At 37.0% G+C, this 18,533-nt stretch overlaps 1 protein-coding gene across 1 annotated transcript in view; it reads left to right on the plus strand.

The window, feature by feature from the left end:
* The window catches only part of tbl1xr1a (TBL1X/Y related 1a), a 74,282-nt gene that overhangs the window by 20,151 nt on the left and 35,598 nt on the right, over positions 1-18,533 (plus strand). Inside the window, exon 2 of the mRNA XM_053633966.1 lies at positions 16,234-16,299. The gene's annotated coding sequence lies outside the window, so the exon portion shown is untranslated. The remainder of the gene's footprint in view (positions 1-16,233; positions 16,300-18,533) is intronic.

Genomic DNA, 18,533 nt, shown 5'->3' on the forward strand with positions numbered 1-18,533 from the left:
ATCAGCCTCACACACGTGTTCAGGGAGAGTTTGGAATTAATTTGTGATGAGAATCGGAGATTTCAGCTGTAGGCCTCACGAGCCACCCGATCCGGAGCCTGGATGACACTCGCATCAGTAATTTGTTGACATTGTGTGATGCAGCTGCTTTCACCCTGGAGAATTTCCCCAGAACATTACGCAGAGAGCTAACTGATTTGCTGTCTACTCATATTGCCACACACACACCCACACATCTGAGCTTTTAGAATCAGATGGAAATGTGGAAACAGCCTACCATCTACAGAAACTACCATCGATAAGCGGTTTAAAGGCACATTTGTTCAAACAATTGTCCTACATAGGTAAAATACATCTAATAAAGTGCCAGCATGTTGTGTACGGCCTTGGGTACAGATTTACCCTATTTGTTACATTACATTAAAAACCTGTGTGTGTGTGTGTCCTGTTCTCTGGATCTAGATTTGTTTCACAACTATGAGTCATGGTTGCTGAAACTACAGGAATGGATTAGAGATGAGGGGTTTCCACCCACTTTGTTGGACTGTTATAATAAAGTGGTGAAATTAAATTCTGTCAAATAAATGACTGATTCTATCCAAAAGGTTCGTTTTCCCCCAGGATTTAGACGTACAGGTACATGAATGCACTTTTATTGGCCATTCTGTATGTAACAAGATCATCTCTACATGGTCTTACCCTGCCACGATGTCCAGTGAAGTTGACACTGATTTTATTACCAGATAGAGCTGGGCAAGATGACACAAATATCATATCACGATATTTGTGGACATTTCTGTGATACACAATGCATATCATGATATATAATTTAGCTAACAAACAGTCTGTAAAACAGTAGTAAAAGAAACAAAAATAACTTTAAACTGAGTTTGGCAATGCGTTTCCTTAATGCCTACAAAGACAAAGAAGATTAAGTTGAAAAGATTACATCAAATCATCAGCGTCCATTCAGTACCAGTTAATTTGTAATTAATAAAACCTTGAAAAAATGCATCACCATGCCAACGATATCTCAGAAAAGCGTATCTCAATCATTTATCACGATATCGATATTATATCGATTATATATATCGCCCAGCCCAGTTACCAGACCTGCCAACCTTTTACGCATTTTGTGTAGAAGCTCCTCAATTAACCTCGGAGTACCCTGCTATGAGTGAACACTCAAAAGTATGCCAAAAGAGCAGTCTCTTTCTCCCCAATTAAACAGGAGATAGGCCTGGAATGATTGACAGTTGTCTTGGTGTTTTGAACTCCCTGATACTAACCATCACCACCTGGAAGCCCTGTTATGAGTTGATCATTATGAAATAAAATGATCAGTGTATGTTCGACTTAATAAACGTTTCATAAGTATATAGCTAATATTAGTTAACTATATTTATTAGGAATGCCACTGAAGATTTTCAACCGAAAATGGTTTAAAAAAAAAAAAAAAGGCATACGAGAAAAGAGAGCTGAAGTTTTAGCCTAACAAGCTTTACTAGACCCACAAATTGAACAAATATTGTTAATGGTGATGACATTTAGCAATTGATTTAAGCATGCTGGTTGTTTTTTTTTTTTTGCGTTTCTGTGCCAGCAGCAGATAAAGTGTAAAAGTGTCATTATTGTGGACATTAGACAACCGATTTTTTTGAAAGGATTATATCTAAAAATATACTTTTTTCCTGTTTACTCCAGAATCACCTAAAAATCCACCATGCAACTGAGTTTTTGCGATTGCCACTGCCATCAAGCAGCTCCTGACTGCACAGCTGATAATATCATTACACTCGCCCTTACTCTCTTTAAACCTGGAATGGTGGAAATGCTTGTTTTCCTGTCTCTTTAGGCTATCCATTCTGGACAAGCTCATTTGAGACATAACTTACGTTATCATTTTGCTCAGCTGTGGTATAAAAGGGTTATTTTGTTTGCTGACTGATGCATTTCTACCGTTGTTATGTTTATACTCACTACACCTCGTCAAGAACTTTGGCACTGAGAAATCGTAGCTTCTTGATTGCGTGGTTGTTTTTAGAAAAATGGAAACTCATGGTGTGGTCACACTAAAAATAAAAATGTGGTTACAAACCATGATCTCTGATCTAATAGGCTTTACTGACTTCATGTGTACGGTTGCTTTAAAAATTTTTGAGCAACTAGTACTCTGTAGCAAGTATCCAGTTTATACTGGACCTTTTATTTTTTTTCCAACATGTCGTGTAACAGATGTACTTCCATTTTAACGAGACTCCACATCAACTCTGTTAGACGTGAGAAAACACGAGCCCACGCGTCCGGCTGTCCTCTATTTTTCTCACTCACGTCCACACGTGAAGTATTAACTCCAAACTCTTAACACTTCCACTTTTGTATTCTGGGGACTTTATTTACAATCACAGTCAACCGCTAGGTCATGATTTGTCAGCCTGTAGTGGTATAGAAAAAAAAAAAAGTGTTCATGATCCCGATTAACCAGAACATGCATATGCTGTTTATTCGTCGTTACACTGTCTCATGTCACACTTTTATTGAACGCTGTTTGTAATTATAGCTGGACCAATTTCAGCTGTCCCACTCCCCCGTGTTTCATTGATACTGCTGTAAAAATAGTGTGCTGTTGAGCTGGTATTGTATATTGAACGGGTATGGTCTAGGCCAGGGGTCGGGAACCTGTGGCTCTTTCAGTGATTGCCTATGGCTCAACCACAGGGGGGAAAAAAATAGGAATCATGAAAGCTAGTGTGCCAATTCAATTGTAACTGCGTATTGCTTATTTTAAAATATGAAATAATTCATAATAGATGCCCGTTTGTCATGTATACACCAACCTGTGGCACAGCAAGCTCAAATTTCACTGGAAAATGTGGAGCAGAGCTGCAATTTCCATGTCTAGTTCATAAAGCGGGTGAAAACTACAAAGCCAGTCTGTTTTAATTTTTTTTAAACAAAGGTGAACTAGCTAAAAGAAAAAGTTTCGTTCTTCCTAGTCCGAACGGACAGATGGATTTGCATATTTGGAGGTTGCATTAATGGTAAGTAGTGTTCAGTTTACTTTCACTTACGTACTGCATCTTCTATTGATTTTTCCATTTGATGAAACTATCATAATTGGTTAAATGACATCCAACAGGCCTATTAGGTGAAGCGCAGGCTGTTGGGGAACACTTCAAGAACACACAAAATGTCAAATGGCCTTATGTTACCATTATTTATAATTATGCAATAATAGGAAAGATAATAACTACAATAATAACATATAGATATTAGCTTTTCTCTGTCTCTTTAAAGAAAAACCTTTTTTGTTTTTTAAAATTTTTTTATTTTTGTGCCTCTGCCTCTTGAAAAGGTGCCTGACCTCTGGTCTAGGCAGACAGTTGCTATGAGCCACACATACGATGAGGATGTGGTGATTACACATCACATCCGTTGTAAATTCACACTGCTTTATTTTACATATGAAAACACAAGCATCAAGAGCATCGTTTCCCACAGAGGGGTGATGCATTAATGACGATTACGATACTCAACATGCACCTATATTGCCCCTGTTGTCTCGGCTCTCTGCATTTCCATATACATGCACGTATGGGCGCTGCTTTCTGACAGGAAATGATTTGAGCTTTGAGCTTTCCATGATGTAAGCACTTCCAAAACTAGTTCACAGCATCACTGCAAACATTTAGTAGTTCTGCTTAAACTACCATACCAGGGATTGTAATTGAGCATAATGCTGCATTTGAATTGCCTTGGAAGTGGGAAGTTGGAGCTTGGCATTTTCATTGCATCTGTGCATCCGAACTACAAAGTAGGGAAAAAGCATTGACGCCTTCGTGTTTATTTGTTAACAAAACAAGTATCCAGCTAACTATATTGCGTGATGTATATTTACTTTCTCAAAATATCAAACTATATAGCCAATGTTACAGATTTAACAAGCGCATATGTGTATATAGATTTCACTAATGTAAATACTTGCACATATATATATATATATATATATATATATATATACACACACACACACACACACACGCACACACACACACAGAGTATAACTCATTTAAAGATCGGAGGTGCTACTTTGTTTGCTGTTCATGCTGTGAGCAGCCATTTTGACTGGATGTCACTTGCTGAACTCGTAGTTGAGATGACCATCCAGAGTTTGCGAGTAGGAATTTTGAAGTGAGAGGCTTTTTATTTTTCTAGTCATAGATGAGGAATTACGAGTTATGACCGTTAGTCGAATGCAGCACGAGCCTTCAATGGATACTTACAATGTTGGCTAGCAGTGTAGCTAACAGTGAAATCTAGTGTGCGTCATTTGTCTCATCACAAAACATCACTGTGATTTAAGCAAAAATTGTTCTTGATTGTTAGATCAGAAATAATGATCATCAATGTAAACTGTTGGCCAGTTGTGTAAGAGAATTACTGCTCATTTTGAACATTCTCTCCTCATAATGATGCGTCACAGCAGATCACGTTCATTTATAACGTCATGGGCAGTGTAATTTGTGAAAAAATTGTGAAAATGGGAAACTGGTGTGGGATTTTTGTTTTGTTTCTGTGTCTGTTGTTATGGTTACAGCATTGGGCTAGTTTATATCCGTGTAAACAAGCAGTACTGTTCATTAATAAGTATTATTTTCAGAGAAACCTCATGTTGTGAATTCTCACTTCACTACTGGGACTGCTGCTGTTCTGATTAATCGTCAATTCTGACGTCAGTGTTGCTACACTAACCCGAGGAACTCTATTTTCAGATATGACCAGTGATATTCGTAAGAAAGAAAGCTTCTGAGTAGCTTATAGTAGAGAATCATAAACTAATCCAGTTTCCTTCAAAGGTTTGCTTCATTTTTATATTAGCCCTGTTCAAACAGTATTTATTATATCAGATTATTTGGTTGTGGGTTTATTTATAGATTTTGTGGCACATGTAAACATACTGTATATACTCTTTATATCTGTAGCCGTAACTGCATTATTATTTACTTAATTGGTTTTTTTTTTTTCTTTTTTTTTTTTCTCATGAGTTCAGTGAAGTCAGTATGGAAATGAAATTATACAACAAATTAGTTAAAATTTTGAGAAACACTATTGCTGTTCATGCTACGTCACAGGGCAGTGTAACACACTCAGAGAAAAGTGCGATCTACCCTCTTCCGCATATATATGAGCTCATGGACACCTATGATTGGCCATTATCGCTGTGATTGACCGGGAAGCGAAAGTGTAACCCCCAACCCAAGAGCATGGCCAGTTTAGCTCTGGACTTCGTTATTGGGATTCAAAGTCGCAATCTCTGGACAATAGGGTGAATGCTTTGTTGTGCCACTAGCAAACACCTTTTTTTTAAAAAAAACAACATCTTTTTTTTTCTTCTTTGTTTAGTTTTTACATGAGAAAGAACACGCAGTGTAATTTGGAAATGACTACGGTGTTTAATTTTGGATCTGATTTGATGTAATAGATTGATTCAAACTAGACTATGTTAACATTATCAGATTAAAGTGGCAAATCTGATTTTGTGCCTTAATGTGATGCACATCTGATTTTTAAAATGATTTTTCCAGACTGTGTCGACACAAAATCCAATCTTTTCAAATCACACCTGAACCCCTTTACTATGTGCTCCTACAGGGTGTCCCAAAGATCTCCATATATCGGGCACCATGTTTGCCAGCAATGGATGTTCAGTGGATGTCCAACTTCTCGGTTGGTCTGCAACACTTCCAGTCTTTTTGAATTCTGTTAATAATGAACTATTGAGAAACTATGAGCCAGTTTGGTAACCGTGTCATGTGTGGTGTGCTCGCCATGTTTCCTGTTAGTCTATCGCAACTTTGCGCCAGCTTCCTGATCCAGTCATGAGAATGATTTTCAGTACGTTCTTCTTTTGTCAAAGGCGTTCTTAAAGGCTATCTGGGGGAAAAATAAATAAAATATCTAAATAAATAAACTAAGCCATTTTGGAAGACTTTTTGCTTAAACGTGTTAATCTGCCCCTATATATGGAGACTTTTGGGGACACCCTTTAAATTGGATACATATCCGATATGTGGTCATGCAGTGTGAATGAGAACGCTCGGATCGGAATTTGTGTTTTTTCCCCCTCCCCCAATGTTAATGTTATTGTGTTTATCCCTGTTGTCATCAGCATCATGCGGTGACCGCAGCACGGCAGTATAACAATAGAGGACAGCAATAGCAATGATTGTTCAGTGGAAGGATGGGAAATTGGGGATTTAGTTGATATTTAGTGAATTGATTCAAGCAACGTGAAAGGAATTTACCAAAACCGAGTAGTATTTATAAAAAATAAAAAAAATGAAAAACAGTTGCCCAAGAAATTGATGTGGGCATGTGTTGTGTTTTTTGGGGTACGTTCACATTAAAGAAAAAAATGGCTCACTTGTGGTTACGAATAAGTACTGTCAAGATACACATGTGATCTGAGCAAAAAAAAAGCGTGTAATGTGCAGCCACATAGCCCTGAATTTCGATTGGCCTGTTTGGTATGTGTGCAAGTTTCTATTCTTGGTTTGCAGCTTTCTGTATACACTGTGCTTTATGTAGCCATGCCACATCAGAGTGACGCCGGTATTACAGGATAATGCCACTGATGAAAACACTAATAGTACCAAATATCTCCAGTAACAAAATTTTTTTTTAAAAAATCCTGAAATGCATCTGAATTTCTCATCCATGCTCTGTTGCCTCCATTACTGTGTTGCGATGCCATAGATTTCATTTAGTTAACGTGTATTTGTATTCCTGTAACCACACACACACACACACACACACACACACTCCTAACACTTGATATTAACCCAGGTAATATAGTCCTCTGTGGGTTATCTGATACTGCCTCTACTACCATCATTAATTAATAACAAGCTTTTTATTTTTTTAACTCTGGTTGGTGAAGAATGATGTCATATTATTCGAGAAGGAAGATCCTAGAAGTGGAGTTTTACACTCTGAGGTTTGCTAAAATCTAGCAGTCCTGCGCTGCAGGAAACACAGTAGTTAGCATTTAAAAAGAGTAGGCACTGATGTTTATCAAGATCAGTCTTAAAGAAAACTTGCCATATTGGACACTGTACATATTACAAGTCTCCATACAAAATTAGCACTTTTTAGCAAAATGTCTTCCAACATTTTTCATACTTTTATGTTTATATTATATATCTTTTTTTCAGATAGCCTTTAAGAACGCCTTTAACAAAAGGAGAACGTATTGAAATCATTCTCATGGCCGGATCAGGAAGCTGTCATAAGGTTGTGATGGACTTGAACAGGAAACATGGCGAGCACATCACACACGACACTGCTACAAACCTTACTAACAAATTCAAAAAAACTGGAAGTGTTGCGGACCAACCGAGAAGTTGGACGTCCAGGAACATCCACTGACGAAGACAACCGACGGGGTGCTGGGAAACATATTCCCCTATCTATGGAGACTTTTGTAGACACCCTGTATATTAAAATAGAGTTGGTAAAAGAAATGTCTGTCCGTGTTGTTGTCATAGGTCATATCTGTTGAACAACTACAACTATATGCACTGGTAGCTCATAGAAATTCTGGCACGCACTGAAAAAAAGGGAAACAATAAACAAATACACTTTTTTTTTTGCTCTTGAATTATTTTTATTTATTTATTTATTTAGCAAAATATAGTGGGTGATTTTGCTTCAAATACAAACAGCAGTGTAACAATCTTAGAAGTTTCTTTGTTAACATGACAAGCTGTTTTTGTTTGGTTTTGGTTTGTTCTTGAGAGGCCAGAGAGGGTGCAACTGTTTACAGCTGCTATAACGTAAGTGGTAACAGGAAGTAACTTGTTTCACAGGTAACAAGTTAAAAAAAGCAATGTTTCATTCATTAACAACACACTTTGTTGGTGGTAACATATTGCAATGCCCTGGCGTAGATTATTTTTTTAAAACAGCATGGCCCAGCATGGGAAAGCGTGCAAGATTGTATTTAAATGGTCCCAGTTTCAGTGGCTGTTTTTGCATAGGGTATGCTAACACTGTCCGGCATCGCATATTTCATAGTTCATGCTCCAAAATTTAAGACCTCTATTTCCTGTCAACCTCAGAATCAAAACTGGCAGAAGGCAGCGCATCAGCACTTTTTAAGTTGAGTCATATGACAATGTCACCATGGCGGATGTAGTAGGTACGGATTGTATTCATGCTTCACACTTATTCTGATCAGTATGTACTGCATCAGTGGCCGAGCAGTAGGTACTGAATCGTATGCAGTATGTACTGCCACAGTACATCATTTCAAACGTAGCCCGTGTCTGCAAGAACTTTCACTGGACTTTTTCCAGTCACCAGGGTCAAAAAGATTTCCGTGGGCTTGGAATTTAGTTTCATAAGAGATTTACCGGAAGTGGCCCTGTGAACTCTGAGGCTCCCGAGCAGCGCGTGCACTGCCAAGCAACCTCCTACAGAGAATTTCAGACGGGGCATTGAGACAATTTTAAAATCTGATGGCCAGCAAATGGAAGAGGATTAGGGATAATTTTAGCAAGTGCATCTGGACAATTCAACACCCTCTCTCCCTACCACTCATTTATTATCAAACCCCTTGTTTTGTCAGTTATCATTTGTCAGTTATCATTACTTAGTGTGAGATAAATACACTAATAAAATACTACAACCACATCACACTACATATTGAGCTACTGACCAGAGGACTTTATAGCACAGGTCTTATTTGTGTATTGTTAAAATTTAACATGAAAATGAGCTCGATCAAAGACTTAACGTTTTAGAATCTACTTATCCCACAGCGAGGCTGAATGTCGAATCTGATTGTTCAGAAGGTGTGCATTAATTTCATATAACAGCATGGCTGTAATGAGAACGAAAAGTTAATATTAATATGCTCGATCTAATAAGTTATTGTTTCTGTAGTAACAGCTCAGACACAGGTACTTGTTTGACGGACACTGCACATAATCTAAAGCCACTTTTCCACTGCGCGATACGGCCCAACTCGGCTCGCTTTACTATTCTGAGCTTGCTTTTCCACTGCAGTTTAGTGCCGCCTCAATGTGGGTGCCGTCTTCCACTTGCCTTCACGCAGGAATAATGTTGTTTTATCGAAGCCCTGTACAAATACTCGGGCAGGCCATATTACAAACGCCTTTCCTGTTCACCAAACATGCACCCTGTTAAGGATGTAAAACAATGGCATTCTACGACCTACGTAGTGCTTTATATGACTGTTAGAGTCAGCTTGAAAATTGGTAACAAGCGAGATGTGAAAATCTAAGACACAAACCTTTATTGTAATTTTATCTGTAATGAGATAAATTATAAATAATTTTCAATGAATAGAATATTACCATACACACAGTATGTATTAAATGACACATTTTATTCAAGCACAATACAGAACCACTCATTAAGGAGAATTCCCTACTTTCTCAGTGCGTGGCTCACATTTTGTATCGGCTCCGCTCGCTTGGAACCTTGTCCGAGGTGGTACTAAAAAAGTACCAGGTACTATCCACAGTGGAAAGCCCCCAAAAAGCGAGTCGAGTCATACCGGGCAGTGGAGTTCCGAAACTGGAACTTAAATTGTTATAACTTTGGGTTTTCTCCTTGGCTTGGTTTGCTTTCACAAGGGAACATTTCAGAGCATACCAAAATGTGATTATGCAAGTCACATGTGAGTAAACTGTCCTTTTATTGGTTATAGTGTGCCTGTTTACATTCTGGGGTTCAGGCCATAGCGGTTATCCATCAAGATGGATAGACCTCAGCTCTGACAGATTATTGTGGCTTTCTTTTTAGCTGTTATAACATATAGACATATAACATGGAGAAGGACTATTTTAAGTGACAGAGTTCTGGTCAAATCACCTTGCTTAGCCTATTTACACTTGAGTTTAATATATAATAATAGTATACTCACAGCACAGAGCAGCACCCGATGAACAAGGAGATTTGGTGGGTCTCACACGCAGGGGTATGGCGGGTTAAAACGATCATGCTGTGGTTAGGTATTTGGACAAAATGGGATTATATGATGAATGGTGATTAAATATATTAAGCTTTACTTTAATTATGCTGAACCATTACAAAATGACTCCTTGGTAAAAACATACACAGGCTCGTTTGTACATTATAAAGGAGGCACATAAATATTTCATTAGCTGGCCTTAAACTTTTGCACAGTATTAAATGAATGTTGTCTCGAGTTTGGGGAGTTTTTTTTTTTTTTTTTTTTAAATGGCTGACTGGTCAGGGAAATGCATATCAAGAGTTTGAAATCAATCAGCCTTGAGTTCTTTATTCGAGCACATCACATCTGACTGTTAAGACCGTTTGAGGCTACACCTCATTCTACTCCTACATATCGCAAGCCCAGTATTGCGTTAAATCATTTTGTCGATTCTTACACAGCGATATGGCCTGGAATTTTATTTAGGCTATCCATATTTCCTCTCTTTTCCTCATGCACATCAACACACCCGCCGCTCTGAGGCTGAAACAATGGGATACTGTGAGCTGACTCTGTAAACATAAGTCTATTTTAGTCTCATCTCTTTCCAACTGCCAGCAGCTACCCCGAACTAATCCAAATGGCCCAGTTTCTCAGTAAACAAAGGATTAATTACTGTGATGTGTGATTCGACTTGAGCTTGAAATTTCCTCTGCACATTCCAGTGTGGTGTAATTACCGGTGTTCACGGGGGTCTGAAGGTGGGGTCAGGTGTAGAATTTGTGAACACTGATTGAATAGATTTAGTAAGAGTGACAAACATGTCATGCAGGAGATTTTGGTAATATAAAGTTGTAAATTTGGAGTGCTTTAATACACTGCAGTAAACTCTATGCTGCAACTAGTGCTTCATCCTGTTCTTCCAATTCTTCTTTCGTTTTATTCACTAACTTTACACATTTATTTACGGTTATTTGGACAGCATGTTAATCTACTCCTAGCGTTGTTATTGTAACCCGTCATAAAGGTTTCATCCTCTGCTTTCACTTATATATATTAATTTATGCAAAACAACGAGCTAACACTAGCACTGTAGTCCATTTTTTTCCCCAAAAAAAATAAAGACTAGCATGATCTATCCAGATTGTTATCCTAAACTGTTGTTTAGACAGACACGTGCAGGTAATAATTTATGTTCAGTACACACAATACTTAACTGCCTGAATCGTGAGTAATGTTTTTCGTTAACGTTAGAGAGAACGGGACTGTGTACACTGGCTCCACGTGTGTTTTATGTGAACATTTGCTAGCAGTTACGACTTATTTTTAAAGAATGAGTACGGCTGGGCATTTATGATATAATATTGACATTGTGATAAATTATGTCACAGTACATGTTGATATATCGTGATATCGTTTTATAATTTTTTTCTTTTAAATAATTACAGATTTGAAGCAGCTGTAAATTTTGTAAATCTGTAAAATAAAAAAAAGGGTCAAGAATAATTATAAAATGGGTATTGTAATCATACTATATAAGCATATAACTGTATTTTAGACATTATTATAATATTTTCATATTATAAAACTATATAATTTTTTTTTTAAATAAAAATATTTTGATCAAAAAATAAATTCTTTTTGTATGTCTGTTTTTTTTTGTGGACCTCGGACAATTTTTTCCCCTATTGCTGAGAATTTTTTTTTAAGAGAACCGACTATATACTGTGATGCATATTGTGTATCGTAAAAATGGCTTCGTGATAATCTTTTTTTTGTTGTCATATTGCCCCTTTCCTAGTTCTGCGTCAAATGCCAGAGATGAATATTTAAGCCCCTGAGCACGACCCTTAACCCTCAACAGCTCATTTATCTGCTTTAATCGCTTGTCTTTGGCAAATAAATGTAAATGTACAGTAATTATATTAAAAAAACCCTGAAAGTCACTGTGATTCTTAATTAAATGTAAATGGTATGCAGATGAGGTGGTGTTTGTCTAAGTTTTTGCTATGAGCGAAGGTTAAAACGAGTCTCACCTTGTCAAATAGGGTGAATGTTAAAGGCTAGTGAGCTCATTTGTTAGTAGAATGTGTTTTATTCAGTTCTACCTTAATGCTTGTTGCTTTATACTTTAGAATACACTGGGAAATTGATTGTTGAGAAAAATTTTAATGCTTGGTAAAGTTGGTGGTGGTGGTGTGGTTCTGTTACCACCCAGAAATTGGGTGTCTTATTCCTCTCATAGCACACGATTTGCCATCCATCACAATTTTTAATTTATTGAATAATGACGACACGTACTTTTATCTGTTTTATAGTTACATAAACATCTGCTCAAGTTCCTGTTATCAGCTAAGACAGAAACAATTCAAAGCCCTCTACGCTGCCTCTGATGATTTATAAAGTGCTCACACTGGAGACTCATTCCATAAATAATCAGTCCGTACAGGATTTTGTGCATTTTTTTTTTTTTTTTTTTTTTTTTTTTTTTATTGTTTCAAGATTGCAGATGGTCTTTTTGATGTCACGTCATGCATTTTGGCCCAATATTGTGGCTTTACTCGGTTTTGCATCTGCGATCGGCAAAATCACGAAATCCTGGAGGTACTGACTATTAAATAAATGTTTCCTTAAAGAAAACGTCCATGGATATAGACTATTTTATGTTGTTAAATAACATGGTATTAATGCATTGATTTAAGGCTAAGATAATGTTGTTAAACTTAGATTATTTCACAGTGCTAGTATAGAAATGTAGGGTTACATAGAGCACATTAATATGAACGTGTGATTTGAATTACAGCCTCACAGATTTGAGAATTCAATGTTTGTTGTGGTTTTTTTGCATATAGTTCTCAACATTCTCAACATGGGTACTGCTCTGTAAAGTAAAACGCTTCTCCCAGGAACAGCACATTTTATTCTTTCTGTCAGCTTTATTTTCCCTTTTTACAGAGGATCACAGCGATTGGTTTTAATCAATGCAAAAGAATGTGTTTCATTTATCAGCGTTGGTTATCCAACACTCAAATGGCCCATTTCTGCAATTTCTTCCTGAAGACTGTAACGACTACAGCTTTGTTTTAGTGATGTATGATATAATTACAGTTCTACTCATTTGCACCTTTCCTGAGCTACAGTTTGCTTTTCCCGCCGGTCTCGGATGACCGAGTAAAACCGTTCCATTCTGTCGCTAACTGAGCTGTTAAAAGGGTGCGAGTCGAGATCCAGTAAAGGCCAGACTGGTTGCTGAAAGTGTCATGGGCGTGGGAAGAATATGCCGTAACCTGGGACAGCCTAAAACCAAAGATGGAGAGAGGGAGTAGCAGTTTGTGTTTGTGATATGTTCTGTCTTTACTGCAGCATTCATGTTCATGAAGGAGCGTTTATGCTGAGCTTTGCAGCAGCTGTTCAGTACAGGACAAAAGACAGATCCGTCAATAAAGCGACACGGAGGCTGGAGCATGCAGAAAATTATTTTTCAACTTAGCATGACGTTTTCTTTTCAGACAACGTGAGTTATTATACTGGACTGGAGGATAGTGTGGAGTTTTATAGACTGCTCAGCACCTGTCAAATTAACTCGGTGGTGTTGTAATGTCTGAATGGTTAATCATGTATGGTCCTGAAATGTCCTGATGGTGGGTGTGCGCCTCCTGTAGTAGTGATGTAACAGTGAATTTCTTTAGCACTGCACCAGTTTAGTTTAATGATTTACTAAAACATAAACAGCAATAGATTACAAGTCATAAGAAGCACAGTACCTCATTACCTCAAGCGTAAAACTTAAAACATATAATCAACTTGTCCGAACAAGGAACTTGTTTACAGCAGACTTTGCTCTCATCATGCTTTGAGGAGAAATATCACTTCTCCAGTGCAGCTCACACGACTATCCATATCCCGACCGAGTGGCTCTCTGGACGTTATCAGGTGGTGACCGACCAGTAGTAAAATTAAAATCACCGATTTTTAAATAAAACCAGGCATATCTTATGATGTTTAAGTCAGTACCTCCAGGATTTTGCAATTGCAGAAATTCACGCAAAATCAAGGAAACGGTGCAATATTCTGAAGAGCTTGCAATTTTTCAAAGTTACAGCAGATTTTCAGCCAAGATGCGTCACGTGAAATCAACACAACGCTCATTAAATCCATCATTCAAAGCCCTCTTTGATTCACGTGCAAAATCAAGCATTTTTGCCCGGGTTAGGGTTAGTCACAAAAAAACTGCGAAATCCTGTTTTACAGACTGAAAAATGCATGTGGCATTTCTGCCCTGCGGTCAAAGTAAGCGCGAGACACAATAAGTTTGTTTTAATGGAACTTGACTCATAATATGACTGTAATGATTGTTGAAATTAAAGAGCAGCAAATGGTCCCTCAGTGGTCATTTACTACTGGAAACATAGCGAGAGAGCCAAAACTTTAATCTTGAGTGAAATTCAGATTTTTAAGGCAACAATTCGGTAATTGATGAGACCACTGAATCTACTATGATATGATTTGATTTGATTAGTAGCCTCAGATCACTATGTGACCAGCTTTCTTCAGAATCTGGGCCTAATGTTAATCAAGGATGATGATGATGATGATGTAGAGAAGGACTGTCAGAGTTGGGTGAATCACCTTGTTAGCTTAATCACACGTCAGGTTTTTCACACCAGTTATGTCTGTTTTCAATAATAACCGATTTTTAAATTGTTGCCTTAATTCATTTCAGTCGTTCCCTTTTAAATTGATGCAACAATGCAACTCATTTAATTACACCCGTTACACCTAGTGCAAACTCAAGAGTTCTACCAGATGACGTGAAACATAAGAAGCTGAAAATTTAAATGTTTGTACTCTTATTCATGAGGGCACTAGGTAGAGCTTTCAGCCCCATTATTTTATATCCTATGTAGGGTGCAAACAAAGTGAATTGGCCCTCGAAGATGGAGGATTTTACTCTGATCATGGGGAAGTAATAATATTAATAAGTAATAATATTACTTCCCCATGATCAGAGTAAAATCCATCATTTTCGGCAGGTTAATGTTTCAGGTTCCTTTTTATTTATTCTCCCACAGTAACATTTCCTTATCGCTCTCTAGCTTGATCTTATACTATAAAATTAAACTAGACAGTGATGATAAAACGTTACTGTGGGTGAAATCAATAAAAAGGAACCTGAAACATTAAGGTGGTGTTTTAAAACTGTACATATTAAATCCACCTGAAAAATGATTTCAGAAAAGTGTGAGAAATACTGGCAGACATTACACTAGCCTACTACTGAAGAATGTTGTGCGTGTTAGAGAAGCAATTCCAGATATTACTCAGGATGCCAGTATAACGGGTCGCAGATGTTAAGAGGCAGCACTTGTCTTCTCTCTTCTGTATTAATACTGAAGTTGGATTGAGCTCACCAGGGCACTACAGTGTGACCGTTTCACTCGCGTTTTTGCAACTGAAAAGTACTTTGGGCGACTGTGAAAAATATTTAGGCGTACCGGTGCGAGTGAAGCTGTATAATACAATCGGAATAAAAACTACAGGAAGTCCAAAATGCACAACAGTTACTTTGCACTGCTTTTCATCACCTCAGTCAACCGAAACAAGTGTGCAAAGAAGCCATTATGTGACTGTGGCCTGCTCGTGTAGACACAGCGGCGTCAGGCGGAGTGAAAATATAAAATTCTGTTTATCAGAAGGTAAATGAATTTGTCATGGCTCACACCGTGTTCCTAAATTCTGTCATAATTGTCAAGCTCAGTTTGCTCATGCCTTAAGTTACCATCTCTTAAAAAAAAAAAATAGTAATAATTTTTTTTTTCACTTCAACCGTCCTCTTAAATTTTTGACTGTGCTCCTAAATTTTTGTAATTAGTAGCACAAGTGCTCCTAAAAAAATTGTTACCGTAAAGCCCTGCTCACGCAAGAACGTTCTGTTTTCTGAATACACAAAAGGTTATGTATAGGTTCATTTTTAAGGCACACAAATCCTCCCCATATTGGATTATTTCTCTTCTTTTATAAGTACTCAATGTGAAGATGTAATTTCTTTGATCATATTTTGTTAACATTTCTAAATATGAGCACAGTAGTTAATGGGCTTCCCCAGCTTAACATCAGTATCAATTGTAAATATTTTTCTCTAGAGATTTGCGATGCCAAGTCTATATTATAGCAATATTTAACTGTTATTTCCTCATGCCTGTGTTTGTATAGACAACACTATTTGACGGGGCTTTTTGTATTATTTCTAGACTGAAGAGACTCCACGCAGAAGGCTGAGGTTAAAGCCTGACATCCTGACAGGACCTGATCACATGGTAAGCCCAGATAAGCACTTTAACTAGCCTCAGAAGACGTGTGTGTTTGGGGTCAGAATCAAACCAGTCATGCATCAGCCTAGAGGCCAGCACTAAAGCACAAGGAACAGCAGCAGCACTCCTGCATAACTGGACTGTGAAATCTAAAAAAAGATTAGCTGTGCGTTTCAGTACTAAAACCTTATTTGCTGCATTGCTGTTATCTCTTTTATCAAGATATCAGTTCAGAGCTGTTGTCATAGTAACAGTGCTTTACAGTGAGGATTACAGCTTAAGTGTTTGCTACAGTAGATGATGGGGAAAACTAGTGCTTTTCTGTACATCAGTTGTCTTACAAGCTTAAATATGATGATTCTGGCTTTCTAGCCCAAGAGCAAAGACATTTTGAACTGTATTATTTGGGAAGTGCTCACAACCAGTGTGATTTGCTGAGGTGTGGCAGCGTTCCACTGTGCATTCAGGTAATTCGATAGGATCAGATATCAGCAATGTGATATTAATGTAGTACTACAGCATTACAACAATTAACAAGGAGTAGTAGTAAATTTTATACATATTAACAGCTAATATTACAGAAAGTAGTTTTGTTAAATGGAGGAGAAATTATTAAAGATTATCATGACATCTTAATTTAAAAAAAAAGTTCTACAACACTTCAGAGCTGCATCTAACAATTATTTTCATAATCGATTAGTTGGCCGATTATTTTTCACTAATCGATTAATCAGATGTGTGTGGGGCAAACTTTCAGGACCATTTTTTTTTCATTTATTTAAAATAAAATCCACAAACTGAGTGTTACAAATATAATCTTCAGACTAAAACTTTACACAACTGTTTGTCTAATTATATAAGACTGAAAAGAACCCAATACACACAGACACATAGCAGAATATTATATTCTTAATATTATTCATTTAGGACAGTAGTTTAATTTAAGGCTTTTTTTCCCATCCATAAAAATAATGCATAAATATTTATATATATAATATAAACTAATGTATAATAATATTTGTGCATTACTTTTGATAGATGCACAAAAAGCACTGAATTAAACTACAGTCCTAAATTAATAAAGAAAACTCTTTCACAGCACCTTATGGTTTCTGTTACTCACTGCCTTTAGGCATATTGTTTTACTTTTGATCATAGTGTTTTAATTAGACATTACAGATCTTACTTGCGCTCCCACTGCGAGTGAGGAGCAACACGGCCTCGTTACTTACAGATAGCTCCCGTTATAATAAACGACAGAAGTTACAATAAAAGCATGCAAATTCAGCATATAATGACAATAAACGTAAACTAAACATCTTAAGCGGATTGCACCAGTTTCCCCAACCCCTTGCACACACTGGAGCATTTTGGATACAAACATAGGTTTGTGCTTGTGCATCACTGTCGTGCTTCAGTGCTACACAAACTCTGCTTTATCAAGTTTTATCTTCTCCGCGGTGTTTAATATAAAATGCACCCCTGCCTTAAAGGACTTGGGTCACACATGTTCTTCCTCAGTCACTCGATCATAACTAGTATTTTTCGAACAATCCACAAGGACCCCCTTACTCCACAACAATTATAGGATATATATTTAAACAGTCATTTCTATATATGTTTTTTTTATTAATATTTAACGTTACTAATATTAACATTGGACATTTAAAATTGAATCAAAACATTTCAGGATTTTATTTTTTATATTTTATTGTTGGTGTGATATTTAATTTGACTCTGAATTATCTTTTGTTTATTTTATCCATCAAGGCGACGCCTTTTTATTTATTTATTTTTGAGGTTTTTGCAAATTATCATTTCATTTGTAAATAAATTTAAAATAAATTCATCAATGAACGATCGTCAGCTCGTTGATATTTCAGCGTGATATTTGTGATATCGTCAGCGTGATATTTGTGAATGTACACGAATAACCAAATTGATTCGTTTTAAAACATCTCATTTAAATATGTTTCGATACATTTAACAAAAGATGTATTTAAACATTTTTAAATCTTTCCTACGGACCCCTGCAATTACTCCACTGACCACTACGGGTCCGTGGACCCCCGGTTGAGAAACACTGCACTAAATGTTAGAGTACATAGTGTAAGTGTATAGTACGCCATTTGGTTCACAACTTTTGTATTTACTCTCCGATGTGTGTTTTTGGAACAGAAGTAATATAATGAGTAAAACTAATCAATAATGAGATTCGTTGACAACGATTTTCATAATCG

The sequence above is a fragment of the Ictalurus furcatus genome, chromosome 10 (assembly GCF_023375685.1).
Source record: "Ictalurus furcatus strain D&B chromosome 10, Billie_1.0, whole genome shotgun sequence".
Taxonomy (NCBI): Eukaryota; Metazoa; Chordata; class Actinopteri; order Siluriformes; family Ictaluridae; genus Ictalurus; species Ictalurus furcatus.